The following is a 14,549-nucleotide window of genomic DNA, read 5'->3' as shown; positions in this document are numbered from 1 at the left end:
CAAACTTTCCGGTAAAGCCTTATGCTTGTTGCACTTGCAAGATATGAAAGTGCTAAGTGAGCCTTTAATAACTCCTCTCATGTAATTTCTCCGTATTTGTCCATCTCAGTTCACTAAAATCCTGCAATTCTCTGCAAGCAAACTGAACTTGGGACACCAATTAAAAGGGTTAAACTTATTTTAGATGCTGTTTGTTTGTACTGACAGACAGAAGCTATCCTTTCATGAAAGCGCCCTTTAATTTTGAATTAATTCTGGATTATCTGACCGAAACAGAACCTCTACATATACACTACACTATCTTCCAAACACACATGGAGGTTGAAGACTAATCAAACTGAATACATTTTCTTATTCCTGCTCCCAGACATCATTGCACAGCACATATTGTGGAACGAGATTATCCACTGCAGCTGAGGTTGCAAATACAACAATATGCAGCAGAGGGATATCCGTCCCATCCCACGTTGTATATGTGAGCTATAAAACAAATTCTATACACAGAAGAGTCACTCTCTAAGTCTTATAATAAATCATTTCTTGTAGCTGTAGTAATCTTTGAGCGGAATTGCCTCTCAACTGGACTGTTCTCCCTGATGAAAAAACTGGTGTGGTCTTTATCAGGAACATATAAGCACATGTGTGTATCCGTGTATCTTATAATGTTTCCACCTATAAACTGTCAGGAAATGTAGCTCTACTCCATGTGTGTCATTCCTAAAGTCAATGCAATATCTATTTCAGAGCGCGCATGCTTTAGGAAAAAGATCTTGAATTGCAAAACGCATTCAGTAAATCACCCATCCAACTGTCTGCCGAGGCCGTTTACATCTGAGTGGAAATGTGCAGTCTGATTATTATGTTTCCCATTTCCTCAGTCTGAAGCTTGAATCGTTACGAGTCATAATTCGCATTGTAATTTGGCAGTGAGTGAAAATCTTTTGATGAGTTGAGGCTCAAAAGTCAATGGTTTTCACACTTTTTTTTTGCTCTGTAATTTAAAGTCAAGTTGCACACTGTTAGCCTCTCTCTGGACTTTATCGCAGAGCCACAGAGGTTTCTGCTGTAATGACTCCTCTTCATTTTTTTATCCAGTTGATTAAGTACCTTTGTTACACTGCTCCATAACCTGCATGCTGGACTGTTGCATATCTGAGTGAGAGGGAAGGCAGAAAGAGCCTGCTGGGCTCTGTAGAACAACACCAAGTTTTGTTTTTTCTTTTCATTTGGAAAATGAGGGAACCCATATTATGTCTAAAGGTAAATCACAACTGTTTTTGACACATTTGGTTTCATTTACAGACATTTTTCCCAAACCGGTTGTATATGACTCAGCAGAAGCAGAGAAGAGAAGAAGGGACTAAAAGTCACAGTCATTCAGTCAGAAATTTGATGCAGCACATAAACAGTATGCTTTTATAAAATACACAATGTCGTGTAGAAATAATGATATTTTTAGGTGTTTATAAAAACAAATTCCCACAATTTCGTATGTGTTTTGGCTGTATTAATAAAGTGTGTATGTTCTCCTTCACACTCCAGGACAACTGAGCTGACTCCAGCTGGTGATGTTTATATTATAAATTATATATTGTCACATTTATATAATAATAACCTACTCTGTTCTTATATAAATATTGATTATTGCCACTTATAGTGTTTATTAGTGTTTACTATAAACAGTAGAGTTTAAGTACTGTTTGAGAATAGGCACAGTCATGGTTGGTCATTGGTCTCTGGATTGACCCTTTCTCTTCATGTAAAATAATCAAACTTTAAATAAACCTTAAATATTAAAACTGCATTCAGCATGAACAACCCATATGAATTATTTATTGATCAGGGGAGGTTATTGTTCTACTTTAATGTTCTCTCACCTTACTGAAACAATTTCACCACCACCAACGATTTGCAGCTAATTTCCAGTTTAGCTCAGAGCCAAGCTTCCATACTGGAGGAAATTGGTCTGCCATTATTCCTGCTAGCTGCAGGCATCTATATGAACTGTCAGCTGCCTGCAGGAGAGAGAAACAGAAGAGCTCTGACTGCACACAGCTCAACATGGGGGCGTCATCATTCAACTTAATTCACTTTCATTTGAATAGTGAGGGGTTCAGAAGTGTCATGATTTGTTTCCATCCTGCCCTCCAGATATCTTAAACTTTTGGTTACAGCCGTCATTTTCAAACAGTTGTTTGTCTGCAGTATGTTGTGAGGAGAAATGTGCTGTGACGGGCGCTCATCATCCATACAGTTCTTTGCAGCAGGGAGGTGGAATCACAATGATGGATATTATCTTTCTAGGATTTGCGGGAGAGCATTAAACATGTATTTTTAATCCAAGGCTTGAATTAAAAATGTATGTTTCCTGGCTTCAGTCCCTACAGTATGTGCTCTTCCTGCACACATAGTGAATAATGCTTCCTCAATCTGCCAGATCCCTGTGTGTAGACTTGTACTGTATTTACACATGCACAGTGTATGACTTTGTCTTGTTGAAACAGAGAAGTTCTTGCACAAACTGTCACCACACAGTCTGAAATGGATTATTGTCTAAAACAATTGTTAAAAACCTGTTTTGTGTGTGTGTGTGTGTGTGTGTGTGTGTGTGTGTGTGTGTTTGTTTTTTGGTTCATTTTTTTGTGCAACTCTCCTCGGGTTTCAAACTCACCTACAAATCGATGGGAAAAATCACTCTCCCATTGAACTGCTCACAGCTCATGAAGACTATAGCCTTCCATGAGGGATCATGTGTAGAGACTGACTAATTTATAACTGTATACTGTGGCATTAAGATATCTCTTCATCTGAAGTAAGACTCGTCACCCATGCAATGACAATCATCCCCAGACCAAAGGTCCTTGAACTCAGACCTTGACCAACATGCGTTACAATCAATAAATCACACAGACCTTTGTGATGATTCAGCACAGAAAGCACATCTAATCACCATATTTTCAATATTCCAGTCCCAGGGTTTAAAATTTGAGCCATTAATCAGATTTTTTGACATATGTCTAATAGCTTACACTGTTTATAATATGCTTTTAAATGCTCTGTCCACTGCTCTATACCCTCTAAGTATTTAAAAGGGCTATTTTGTTACATATACATTGAAGGGTGAACAATAGGAGCGTCTACCATTAGCATAATGTAATGAAATACAACAGCCCTGCAGCCATAGTGCATGTGGTTACTGCACTCTCAGGGGAAGAGGCTTTAATGACAAGCGCATAGAGCAGGTAATGGAGTGGCGAGGATGCAGCAACTTCATATTCATGCCTCATTCACTGCCGAACAGCAACATTGTCCACGGGAAGTCTAAAGGCAAACACGTGAAATGGCAACATCAACAAAGACAGCTTCATACACCTGAGAAAGTGAATTCATTTACTGGATCACCAACTGGTCACATTCCACCAGGAGTGGATTTTGACTTAGAAAACTGACATATCATCCAGTTTTCATGATAAACTACTTCCAACTCTGTCTCTGAGTGCTCCACATCCTGTACACACTGCACATCTTGGTGTTTTCAGCACAGCCAGTCAGGTGGATGCTGGAGAGGTTTAATGTTCCTCCACATCCATTACTCCGTTTCAAGGCTTAACTCGTCTTCTGTGGACGGTGACTTGGGAAATATGGCAACTAATTAGGGATCTCTAAGGAATAAAATCGAAGGTTGTGAGAAATGGAACAGGCTCCTCCAAAATAATTGGACTGAGACAGTGGTGGCTTGCTGATACACTGTACAGAGGCAATAAAAAACAACCTGGTGTCTCTCCTTACATCACACATATATTTTAGGATTTGTCAAGAATCAATGTTCTTGGTTCATTGTGGGAGAGAGCTATAACAGAGGTAAAACAGCTTTCTTTCTTATAAGATGGTGTACATCAAATAACCTAATGTTAGACTATTATCCTGTAAACAATATCTGCCATTAAACCTGAATGCATATACTCTGCGTTTGAATAATCCACACAGTTCCTCACCTTTTCGTCAGATGTTCCGTTGCAAACAGACTTTTCATCCAGTTACATTTTTTACAACACACTTTGTAGACTGTGGTTTTAATAGTAATTAATGATATTTTAGTCATCCGATGTGTATTTTAAGTTTAAGAACTACTCAAAATGGCGACAACATTCTCACAACGTCATGTCGATCAGCCCAGTCAAAGCTCCTGGGCAAAATGAACTTTAACTATAGCCTGTGAGGACTGTGTAGCCTACAGCCTCAGGAAGCAAACAGGAACATTAACTACCTCATGGATGAGGTTTGACAGCTCTCCCATGAATCACGGAAAAAAGACTCACTCCTGTCCAGATTTATGGGTGTGGCTTACAGATTGGTGTCCTCAGCTCAGCCATCCACAACACAGTCCTGTGGGGCCTGCCTACCTGTCCGCAAGCTTTCTCCTGCTTAGTCTGCGGTCAGGGCTGCCCTGCCACCTCTTTTGGATATTTTGAACTGCTATGCTGATGATAGCGATGAAGTCCCCGCATACCTAGCTGATAACCCTGTGGCCCGACTTGAGCAGGACCCCTGCCTGATAAAGGCACTGGCTAATGCTGCTGCTCCTTCGCCACCAGTGGCTGGTGCACATTGGAGGGCTCAATCTTCCACCATGGGAAAGCCAAATAAGCTGCTAAATATGAGCTAAATTGTTGACAAATTGTTGTCATTCATACTGGCATTAATGACATCTCCATGTCAAACAGTCTGAACTTATCAAAACAAGATTTTTATCTTCGTTTGAATGCCTTAGAGGTTGGGGAGTGTTTTCTCTGACCTCCTTCCAAACATCATATTGGGGCTTATAGAGTCTGAGCAGACTGCTGCACAGCTGGCTTCAGTCCCAATGCATTCATCCAAACTATTGTTTTATTGATAACTAACATTTTTTGGAAACTGGTCTCCTTAAAAGGGATGTTCTCCACCCTAACCAATGTGGTTCACAAATGCTGGCTGATAACACTTTTGAATCAACCACTTGCTTTCATCACTCCACCTTCTGTGACCTGAGTGTGCTCCCAAGCTGTTGTTTAAAGAGCATTTTTTTTGGACCATTGATTTTGCCTGCTCTGTGGATGTTGTTTGCCTGTGGTGGACTTCTTTTTTTTCAGTTTTGAGACTTGTCGGCCTGTCGTTTATTGATATTGTTCACGTTATTAAATCATTGAGCTGCATATGCTCTGCCCCTGTGCCTGCATCAGGGTCCGCGTTATTGTGTTCCCCGTTACAAGTGTAACACAGATTGAACAAACAGTTTGTTTTGGATCCTGTCCGCTGCTCAGTACAGGTAATTCACAGCTAACAGCATTTGGCATTTTCCTTTTACTTCCAGCAATTAGTTTTTGACAAAAAGAGCAGGAGGCCTCTGGGTGGCAGACGCATGCCAACACACATGCAATGGGTCATTTACTCCCTGAAGACCCATCACCTCCACATCACAACAACAATAAATGGCTTCAATGATAGAAATGCAGTTTTTACGAATATATAATTTAGGTAAATTATTATTTTTCCCATCATAGTTTAGTTGTTTATTGAATCAACAAAGTCCTTTGAATCACAGCTAATAGTTTTGCTCCAAAAATAACACCAGTGGATCAATTTTTTTGTCAACTTTAAAGCTCCCCAAAGAAGAGTTTGCCTTAATGGTGTTGTTTAAATCAGGTATCCCCCATTACGTTTCCTCAAGAGGTTGCTGTGTTGCAGTGTTTTATGATATGACTCAGTAATGTGGCTTTCTTTAATAACTTCACAGCTGCTGAGAAGAAGAGTTGTGCCATGAAAAATGGTGATATAGATCGATGTTTTCGATCGCATTGGATTGTTGATCACTGAATCGATATATCGACCCAGACTGATTGTTACACACCTAGCAAGTAGTGATGTCCAGTGGTTTAAGCAGTATGAGCAGACAAAGTATGAATTTTTAGTTTGTTCAAATGCAATGCTGAAATCCACTAGGTTTCCATTAGAAGCATCAGTTGGAGTAGGAAAATAAATGCTCTGTGCTTTCAGTCAATGTAAAATGATCTGAAGGTGATCAAAGGCAGACTTAAACATGGGGAAGGTTAAACCATTGCAGAAGAATGGGGCACAACAAGATGATGTAATTAAAAGAGCACCAGCTCAGATGGAGAACAATTTAGAAAACACAATGAAAACATGACATTTCCGTTTGTTTCGTGTATTAATTTGAGCAACATCAGAGGTTTGTGTACACAGATCAGAACTACTCAGTGGATGCTTACGTCACATGCTTCATGTTTGTCTTGATATTCACTACCTCAGGTAAAACCAAAGGTAAAACCTTTTCGATTAATTTTGACTCTTTTTTCCTTTCAAGGTTCCTTTTCATATTATTATCAGAAAATCAGGTGGATGGAAAAGCACTGAGTGATTTGATTTTATAAGACAGGAAAGCTAACGTATTGCTGGTTGTTCATGTTTCAAGTGTTTTGTTATGGATACCTGATTAGGACAAGACTGCAGTGTCACTGAAGGACTTCTCTTCTACTTCAAGACTGACCAGAAAAATCAAATGTCCAATCTTTAAGCCAGTATAAGAGGATTTAAGGGGAGATGACCTGGACATGAGTCAGAACTGGAGATCAGGCCAAGAAATAAATACACAAAGGAGTCAAAGGAATTGGTTCAAGTGGATACTTAAAACAGTTTTTCTGTCCATTTGAAAGGAGATTAAGAGGGTTCTTAATCCTGTCTTAGTCTTGGCCTTTCTAATTAGTTCAGTTCAAAGCAGCCAAATGAATGTGAAATGTGTTATGACGCATTGTTTTGTATGTCAGAAGTGCATCAGCCTTGGTGTAAGAGCCTGCCTGTCTATCATTAAAGATGTTAAAGAGGGGACACAAGTACAAAGTTTTGCTTTAAGACAAGATGTTTATTTGCAGCACAGCTGTAGTTCGAAGTGAGAGGATCTTGTGTCTGCATCATTTTTCTTTTTTTTTTTTCAACGCAACAAGATTTTTTGAAGGTTATTTGATGTTTAATTAGTACAAGCCAAATACAAAAGAAACAAAGGAGATTTTTATATGAAAAGTCAGCTCGATGTGGAGGAAGTGCACGGTTTCTATTATCAAAGCAGCCAAGTTATCTGCCTACAGACTGCCTGTTTCAAAGTCTTTTCTTGTGTTTACAGTATGCACAGTGTGATTAAAGCTGAGACATTTTGTTCAAGGAAACACCACAATCATGTCCAAAAATATGCACCTGCTTCAGCCCAAATGTTAAATACAGCAGGCACATTAAGGCACAAGGAACCGTGTGAAAATCCGTAGTCGGAATGATCTGATCCAGTCAGAATGAGGGCGACACTGTAATGTTCATACTGTACCATGTAGGCCTAACACAACCCTGTGGTTTAAAAATAACCACACTATGAATTCTCTCTAAATTCCAGACATCCAGATTATTGCTCAGTAGGGCCTAAATCTGCCTAGCCTGTAATTACAGAATATTTGCTCAATTGTCCCAACTGTTAAAAAATAAGCACAGTGTAAGTTGTTATTAAGATCCCCAATTGTTACTCTTTTTATTCCACCTGCACATCTGGTTCCCCAGTATTTCCCAGTGTCTTGGTGTGTACTGTATCGGTACACTTTCAGTACAGAAGATTACACCATAACTCTGAATTAATTATGCTGTACATTGCGAGCTGTGATCTAAAACGTACTTACATTGGCCTTTTACAACCAAGTGAAAAGAAATATTGGAATATTTTAATTTGAAGCAGCCCATATGATTTCTTCTGCCTGGATTTAATTGCTTTAGCTTGAAATGAACAAATTTCCATTCAAATGTCTTTCATTTCTGTTTCTTCCAGATGAGTCTGTCGGTTATGTACCGTCATTACTGTCAGCAATCCTCTTAATGCAGTAACACATGCAGGTGATGAGCCAAATCTCGCTGCCACAAATTCAGCACACCTGTGGAAGTCTGAGATCTTGTCAGAACAGATTTGATCATATGACTGTCAAACTTTGTTTTCGTACCTGAGAGGAACGAATATACTGCAACAACCGGTAAGATAAGTTCAGTTTACTGTATCCGTTCACTGATTTTGCTGCTCTTGATTTAGTTAGAGCTATAAAAAAAAACAAAGAAGAGGAGAGATTCTCACAGCTGCAAGGCACCATGCTGGTTTTATACGTCATTCCGGGAGAAATCTTATCAAATCTGCTTCTGTGTGTGTATTGACTTGATTGACAGTGTGTGTGTGTGTGTGTGTGAGTGTGTGCGTGTGTGTGTGCGTGTGCGCGCGCACACATGTTAAAAGCCTCAGGAGGATTTCCAGGACAAAAGCCACTGAGTTGCATTTTTCACTGTTCAGATATGAACTTTAAAAAATCTAAAAAAAGTGGAAAAGGTGAAAGAGCAAAAGCAGTATAGTAATGTGGCATTCATCACTCACATTGACAAAGTGTCAATTAAAATGAATTTTCATATGAGTTTCAGTGAACATACACCACAAGTGCTGAGAGGAAATATTATATTTGATCATTTATTGAGCAAAATCCCATTAAATCGACCTCAACCTTCTCTGCAGTGAATATTATGAAAGAGGTGAAACACAATAAAAAAAGATCAATCAAAGCAGGGAGTGGAAAATAAAGGTTGAATATACCACATATTATCGAGGATTACACGTGGAGGACTGTTGTGTGTAAAGTGCAATAAGGGCAAAACTTACTAAACTTCTCTTGGGGGAAAAGGCTGCCCAGCTTTCAGATGCTGTACTCTGAAAATTTGAAAAGTACATACACACAGATCTCCACATGTATAAAACTGTGCACAGTTGCTCTTAATGTCCCATTCACAAGCCTCCTGGCCATAAATGACCATGCAGTTGATTGTAAGTATGCGAACAACAATGGTCGATACTGCTGCAAATCCACTGACATATTAAAATTGACAACGCTTCTCTGCGCCGATGATGTCATTTGGTGCACGAGGCTGTGCAGTAGTGATCAGGAGGCGGAGCTACAGGATTGAATTTTTAGTTTGGCCCGTGTCCCATCTGCTAACATGGAGGAGGAGCGGTTTGCAACCTGTACTGGAGCCAGCCACCAGGGTGCACTCAAGATGGCTTCACTTTTGGGTAGCTCTCATGTCATCTGTTGTTGGAGAAACTGGTTGAAAAATAATTTAAGTGTTGAGCAATACCATTGTTTTGTCAGGAATGTATAATTCCTGTGGCGAGAATCAGTCTTTGTTTCACAGACGGATATGAGAGTGATATTTATCTTCTCATCTAACATTTTCTCATCTGACAAGAATGGGAAGCCTACATTTCAAAACCATAATTTTAACATATGAAAAACTAACTAGCTTTAGCTTGTTAAAATATTATTCCATCAAAATGAATCGACAAACTTGCGATGCGAGCAAAGTTGACTTGAGTGAGCAAAGTTTGCCTTTTCCATTTTGACTCTGTTGTCTAACAGGTTTTATCAGGCACGCTAATAATTCTGACTTTGATCTTCTGTTGTCTCATGCGGAGTCCTTTCTGTCAGTTGAATCCTTTTGATGAGCTGTGCTTTGATGAGTTATACCAGACATCTCTCTTGACTGTGATGGGTTGAGTCTTGTCCCACATCATTTCCAGGCAGTGAGTCACATCAGGATTATCCATCTCCTCCTTGAGTCTCTATTTATGCATATTCTGTAATTTAAAGTCACTCTTTCTGACTTGTGTTTCAATCATGTCGAACATACAGGCAGACCTGTCTGGGACAATTTACATCAAAGTAGAAAAGTAATTGCTGCCATGCCAGGAATACATCTTTGAAAGTAGAGAGGATGGAAATTTCAAGATAAATGCAACTCAGTTCAAAAGCCCACACCGCCATTACTTTACGACAACCTTTTCCCCCCAAGGCTGGTGTTATGTAAAGGTTGAATGGGCTTAGAGACTTCTGTTCTATTCTTGCAGTTGTAATTGAATTTAAAGCCACTTTGTATAAAATTTCATTAAGTTAAAACATAAATATAAAATACTCACATATGTCCTGTAATCAGGATGATTCCCAATAGAGACTTAAGCACAAATGACCTTTTCATTATTTTAATTGATTTTTAATGATTTTGTGCTATTGGTTGGATAAACGAACACCATAAAGGTGTCACTTTGGTATCTGGGAAAGAGTGATTAATTTCTCCCTATTTTCAGAAATTAGAAAATAATCAACAGATTTGTCTAGAAAGAAAATAATCCTTTACTTATAATAATGCATGAGTAATAATCTTATGATCTAAGAGCCTGTTGTACTATAATGTAGTACTATAAATGGTGGGAAAAGTCTTCATTAGAAGAAGGTCAGGGTGGTTTTAACACAGGACTTCTTTAACACTAATGTTACAGTAAGATACTTAAGTTACATGGTCGTCATGGCAGTGAGTACTTTTACTACTAACAGACCTAAATTTTTCCAGATTATACTTGCATACTTTTATGCAAGCAACATTTTCAGTGCAGGAGTTGGAACATAGTATGGTGTGGTATTAGTACTTTTACTTAAATGAAGAATCTGAATACTTTGTCCACCGCTGAGCAGGGGTCTACTTTAATTCTGCTAATTTCTGTTTATCTATAATTATTATTTGCGAGCAGACCAATGTGGATGCGTCCCATTGCGTCTAGAGTAGGAGCTCCCAAAATCAGATGCATCTGATCTGTGGCAGTGTGTGTTTGTGGAGGAGTTTTGGGAGGGGTAATGACTGCTGAACACCCGACTTCACACATATTCGCCTTGTGTGAGGCGTGAGAGGGAGGACCATTGAAAATATTTTCCACGAAAAACAGTCATCCGGTTTATTTGGCCTGAAGTATGTTGATCTCTGTTGAGAGTTAAACGTGTGCAGTACCAAAACGGCTTTACATTCAGGTCAGGTTTATTCGTTTGGATTAACTGTCCACAGCACAACAGTTAGGTCTCCTGGGGGCCCTACAGGAAAAATAATGCAGCGTTTTTATTTTGAATGAAAATATATAAAAACACTCTTTACAAGAGTGCAAACATCTGAAAAGGACTGTTATATCTCAAGAATTCTTCTGTTCAAGAAAAGCACAGAAAAAGTGACCTCATGTCTTCAGACCTCATACACAGTATTTTCATCCTCTGAACTTACTTTGCTCTCTGGCGGGTTCATCGTGCAGGAGACTACCATGGAGATCAATCCTGCCAACAGCAGGAAAGCAGCCTATGTGAGGCCAAAGTTATCTGGCTAAAGCCCTTTGTGAGAAAAGCCTCCAGGGAACCGTGTGATGTTTTCAAAACAGAAATTTTAGGTTGAACTTCTCTGCTGTGCTTTCAAGAGTTGACTCAGGTGGTTCAGTAGCTATTTTTCAAAAGATGCCTTCAGTGTGCAGCTATACGTATATTGTACTTGGCTACTTGGATGTTCGCTGTACGTGCTGGGGTTGATTGGAAATCTTTTTTTTTTTTTTTTTTTAAAGGAGTGGCTCAAGGTTGCAGGATTATATGATAAATTGACTGACAATCATCAAAGCATGCTCTTTAAAAGACAATTAAGACAAAAAAGCCTCTAATTAACCTTTGCCAAACCACTCCTGATGTCCTCTGGAAGATAAGGTCTATGGGACTCCCCCATGGCCTGCATGTTTACTTATCTCCTCTGTTTACCTCTCTCCTCTTTTACTCTGGCAGACGTTTGACTTTTCTGCTCTGCCCGTTCAAGGGAAAGGGCAATTTGTCCAGCACGCCCACGAAGTCAGTTTCAATCACTTCCAAATGAGCAGACATGACATGACTGACAGTAGCTGAGTGCCATCCCACTGCACCCTGAGGCAGGGTGGATAGAGATGGTGTAATTAAAACACAGGGGAAAGAGAAAGCCAGGACACCTTTTATTGATCTGATGCAAACCACTTTTCCTGTTTGTGCTGTGGAACAATCACTTTTACTTTGCAAAGGGATTTACCTGTTAGATTCTGGATGGTGGTATCCTGAAAGTGATAACCAATTACCCACTGAAGAGCTGGTGCTTCTTCACACAGCCTGACCTTCAGGGATAACATGGTTCAGTAGGAAAAGGTAAACAGTAAATATGATTTTTTTTTCCTCTGGGGCACCAAAGATAAAAGCACAATATCACACAGTGTGGGAAAGAAAAATGCAGTTTCCAGTATTCCTGTAAATCCTGGCAGTTTCTCATCAGAAGCCAGTGAATAAGCTAATGTTCACTAAGGTATTCGTCTGACAAATCTATTTACAATCAGGCCACCAAGCGAATCAGCCAAGTTTTGAATAATTCAGTTTTATATATTTGAATAATTAAGCTCCCTTCCAGTTCCTTTTCAGTGACCATATTTCAAATACAGGAAATCAATCTGACATTAAGGACTTGATTTAAAGAACTGAGGGGGCGCAGCCCTCTGAGAAAAGCCCTGAGTTAGTCAGCCAGTCCAGTAAAGACTGAGGAATATTGCACTTTCTTAAAACTAAATGAAAGATAAACCTAAGATAAACAGTCATTATTCATTTATTATTGGAAACATTTTCAAGGACAAGAGTTTCTATGCCAGCGTTTAGGTTTTTTTCAGTTCAGGTTTTGATTTCAGTAACTCCGTAGTGTTAGAGTAAACAGACAAATGTTCAAGAGCTCCTCTATCGGTCTGATAAACAACATTCAGGTACTTGTCTCGTATACTTCTTTAGATTTTGTGTGGTGGCACGTAATAAAATGTTAGTGGTACGGGTGACACTATACGAGATATAGAGAACGGTAAACACATGCAAATGCTGTTTAGCTGCCTCTCAAAATCTGAAATTGAGTTTACGTAAAAGCCCCCGGGACTTAATACATGCTTTGCGCAGGTTAGTGCATAGAACAGCCATTAACCCACCACTTGAAGTAGTCGTTGTAGGTGGAGATAAAACATACAAACAAATCCTCCTCTGCGCTGAAGCCAGTTATAACCCTGAGTGGTGTCGATTCTGTGGGGCAGACAGCACTTGAAACAGGAAGCATTCTGTGATCGTCCACTGAATAAGAGACCACAAAAGTGAGTTATCAGCCTTTATTTGCTGCTAAAACGCTCCTGATCCACTTTGCTGTAATATTTCTTAGTGGAGAAGATGAAATGTAATTAACTCTGGAAAAATACGAGCAGTTAACGCCTCATGTTCACTGTGTGCCACGCTGAAAATGGCTGCGAACACGTCCACAAATATGACAACGAGATCGTCAGCGGCGACTTCATTTGTCCAATTTGTACGAGATTAAATCTGAGACACTGGTGGTTTTCTGTAACTATGACACAGCACAAACCAAACATCCTGATACACTTTGGTTCAGCTCTTACACTTTGTTACACCTGTGTTATTGACTGTGGCTCACCTGTGATGATGTCATTCACTAAAAGGAAATGATTAATGTTCTCAGAGTAAAGGAGTCTGAGTAAGACGCCCGGAGCTGTAATACAATTAAAGAAACTTGTTGCAGTCAGTCAATTTCCTCTGTTAGCTGTACAAATAAACTACATATTGAACTGCATGAGTGTCATGGCACCATTTATACCTTTTCCTCCTGTGCCAGTCCCCTGTCAACAGCTGTGTTTTCATCTGCATGTGTGCCTTTTGAAGCACTGCATAGGAAAATGCTGATGGAGATTTGAATAATGTGGTGGGGTTTTTTTATGCCATTTGCAAAAATGAGTTCATTCCCCTGATGGCAAATCGAACTACATTTTCCAAGTAAGTTCTGATTGAGAGGAGATTTAAATCATGTGACTGATCATCTGTTCTAGCTGTTTTTGCTGTGTTTTCGCTGCTTCCCACATTGATTTCCTCATCCCCTCGACGATAGTCAAAGAGACTGATTTTGTTTTTGGATCTGAATCCCTTCAGTATGTTTGATGCTGCGATTCAGAACAGTTAATATGATAGTAACATTTTTTAAAATAGGTATAAAATCTTTTTACTTAACAAAGAGATCAGTTTCATTCACAACATGGTGTTATTTATAACTTGCTTGTTAGTTTGGTGCAACTTCAAATCTCAGTTTTTTGAAAAAAAATTGCTTCATATTTTGTATTGCCCAAAATTTGAATTTAATCTCTCATCCTGATCCAATATTTTTAGACCACTCCAAGAAGTATTTTATCATTCAAGCTGATCCAAAAGGTTAATAAAGATTATGGAGATGCTGGGCCTTCAATCATACTGAGCTGACTTTCTCAGACCCCCACAGGGTTTCTTGCTGCGTGAAAATATTTTATTTTAATGTCCCCTGAGGACAGCACTCTGAAACACACTGACACAGTAAAGTTTATGAAAGAGATCATATTGACATCCTTAACTTCTTCTCCATCTTGTCAATTAGATCATTTAATGATGTTTTAAATGATGGTTTGTGCTGATCTAAATCCAAAAATTGTTTCCTCCTGACGGGCTGAAGTGTATTTGGGTGATAAATGTTTCTAGATACCAATAGGATAAAATGATAACAGCCGCAGGCGCGATAATTGCCTCAGGCGTGTAGTTCAGCTTATG

Source organism: Scatophagus argus, chromosome 18 (assembly GCF_020382885.2).
Source record: "Scatophagus argus isolate fScaArg1 chromosome 18, fScaArg1.pri, whole genome shotgun sequence".
NCBI classification, from domain to species: domain Eukaryota; kingdom Metazoa; phylum Chordata; class Actinopteri; family Scatophagidae; genus Scatophagus; species Scatophagus argus.
Note: the sequence above shows the minus strand (reverse complement) of the source record.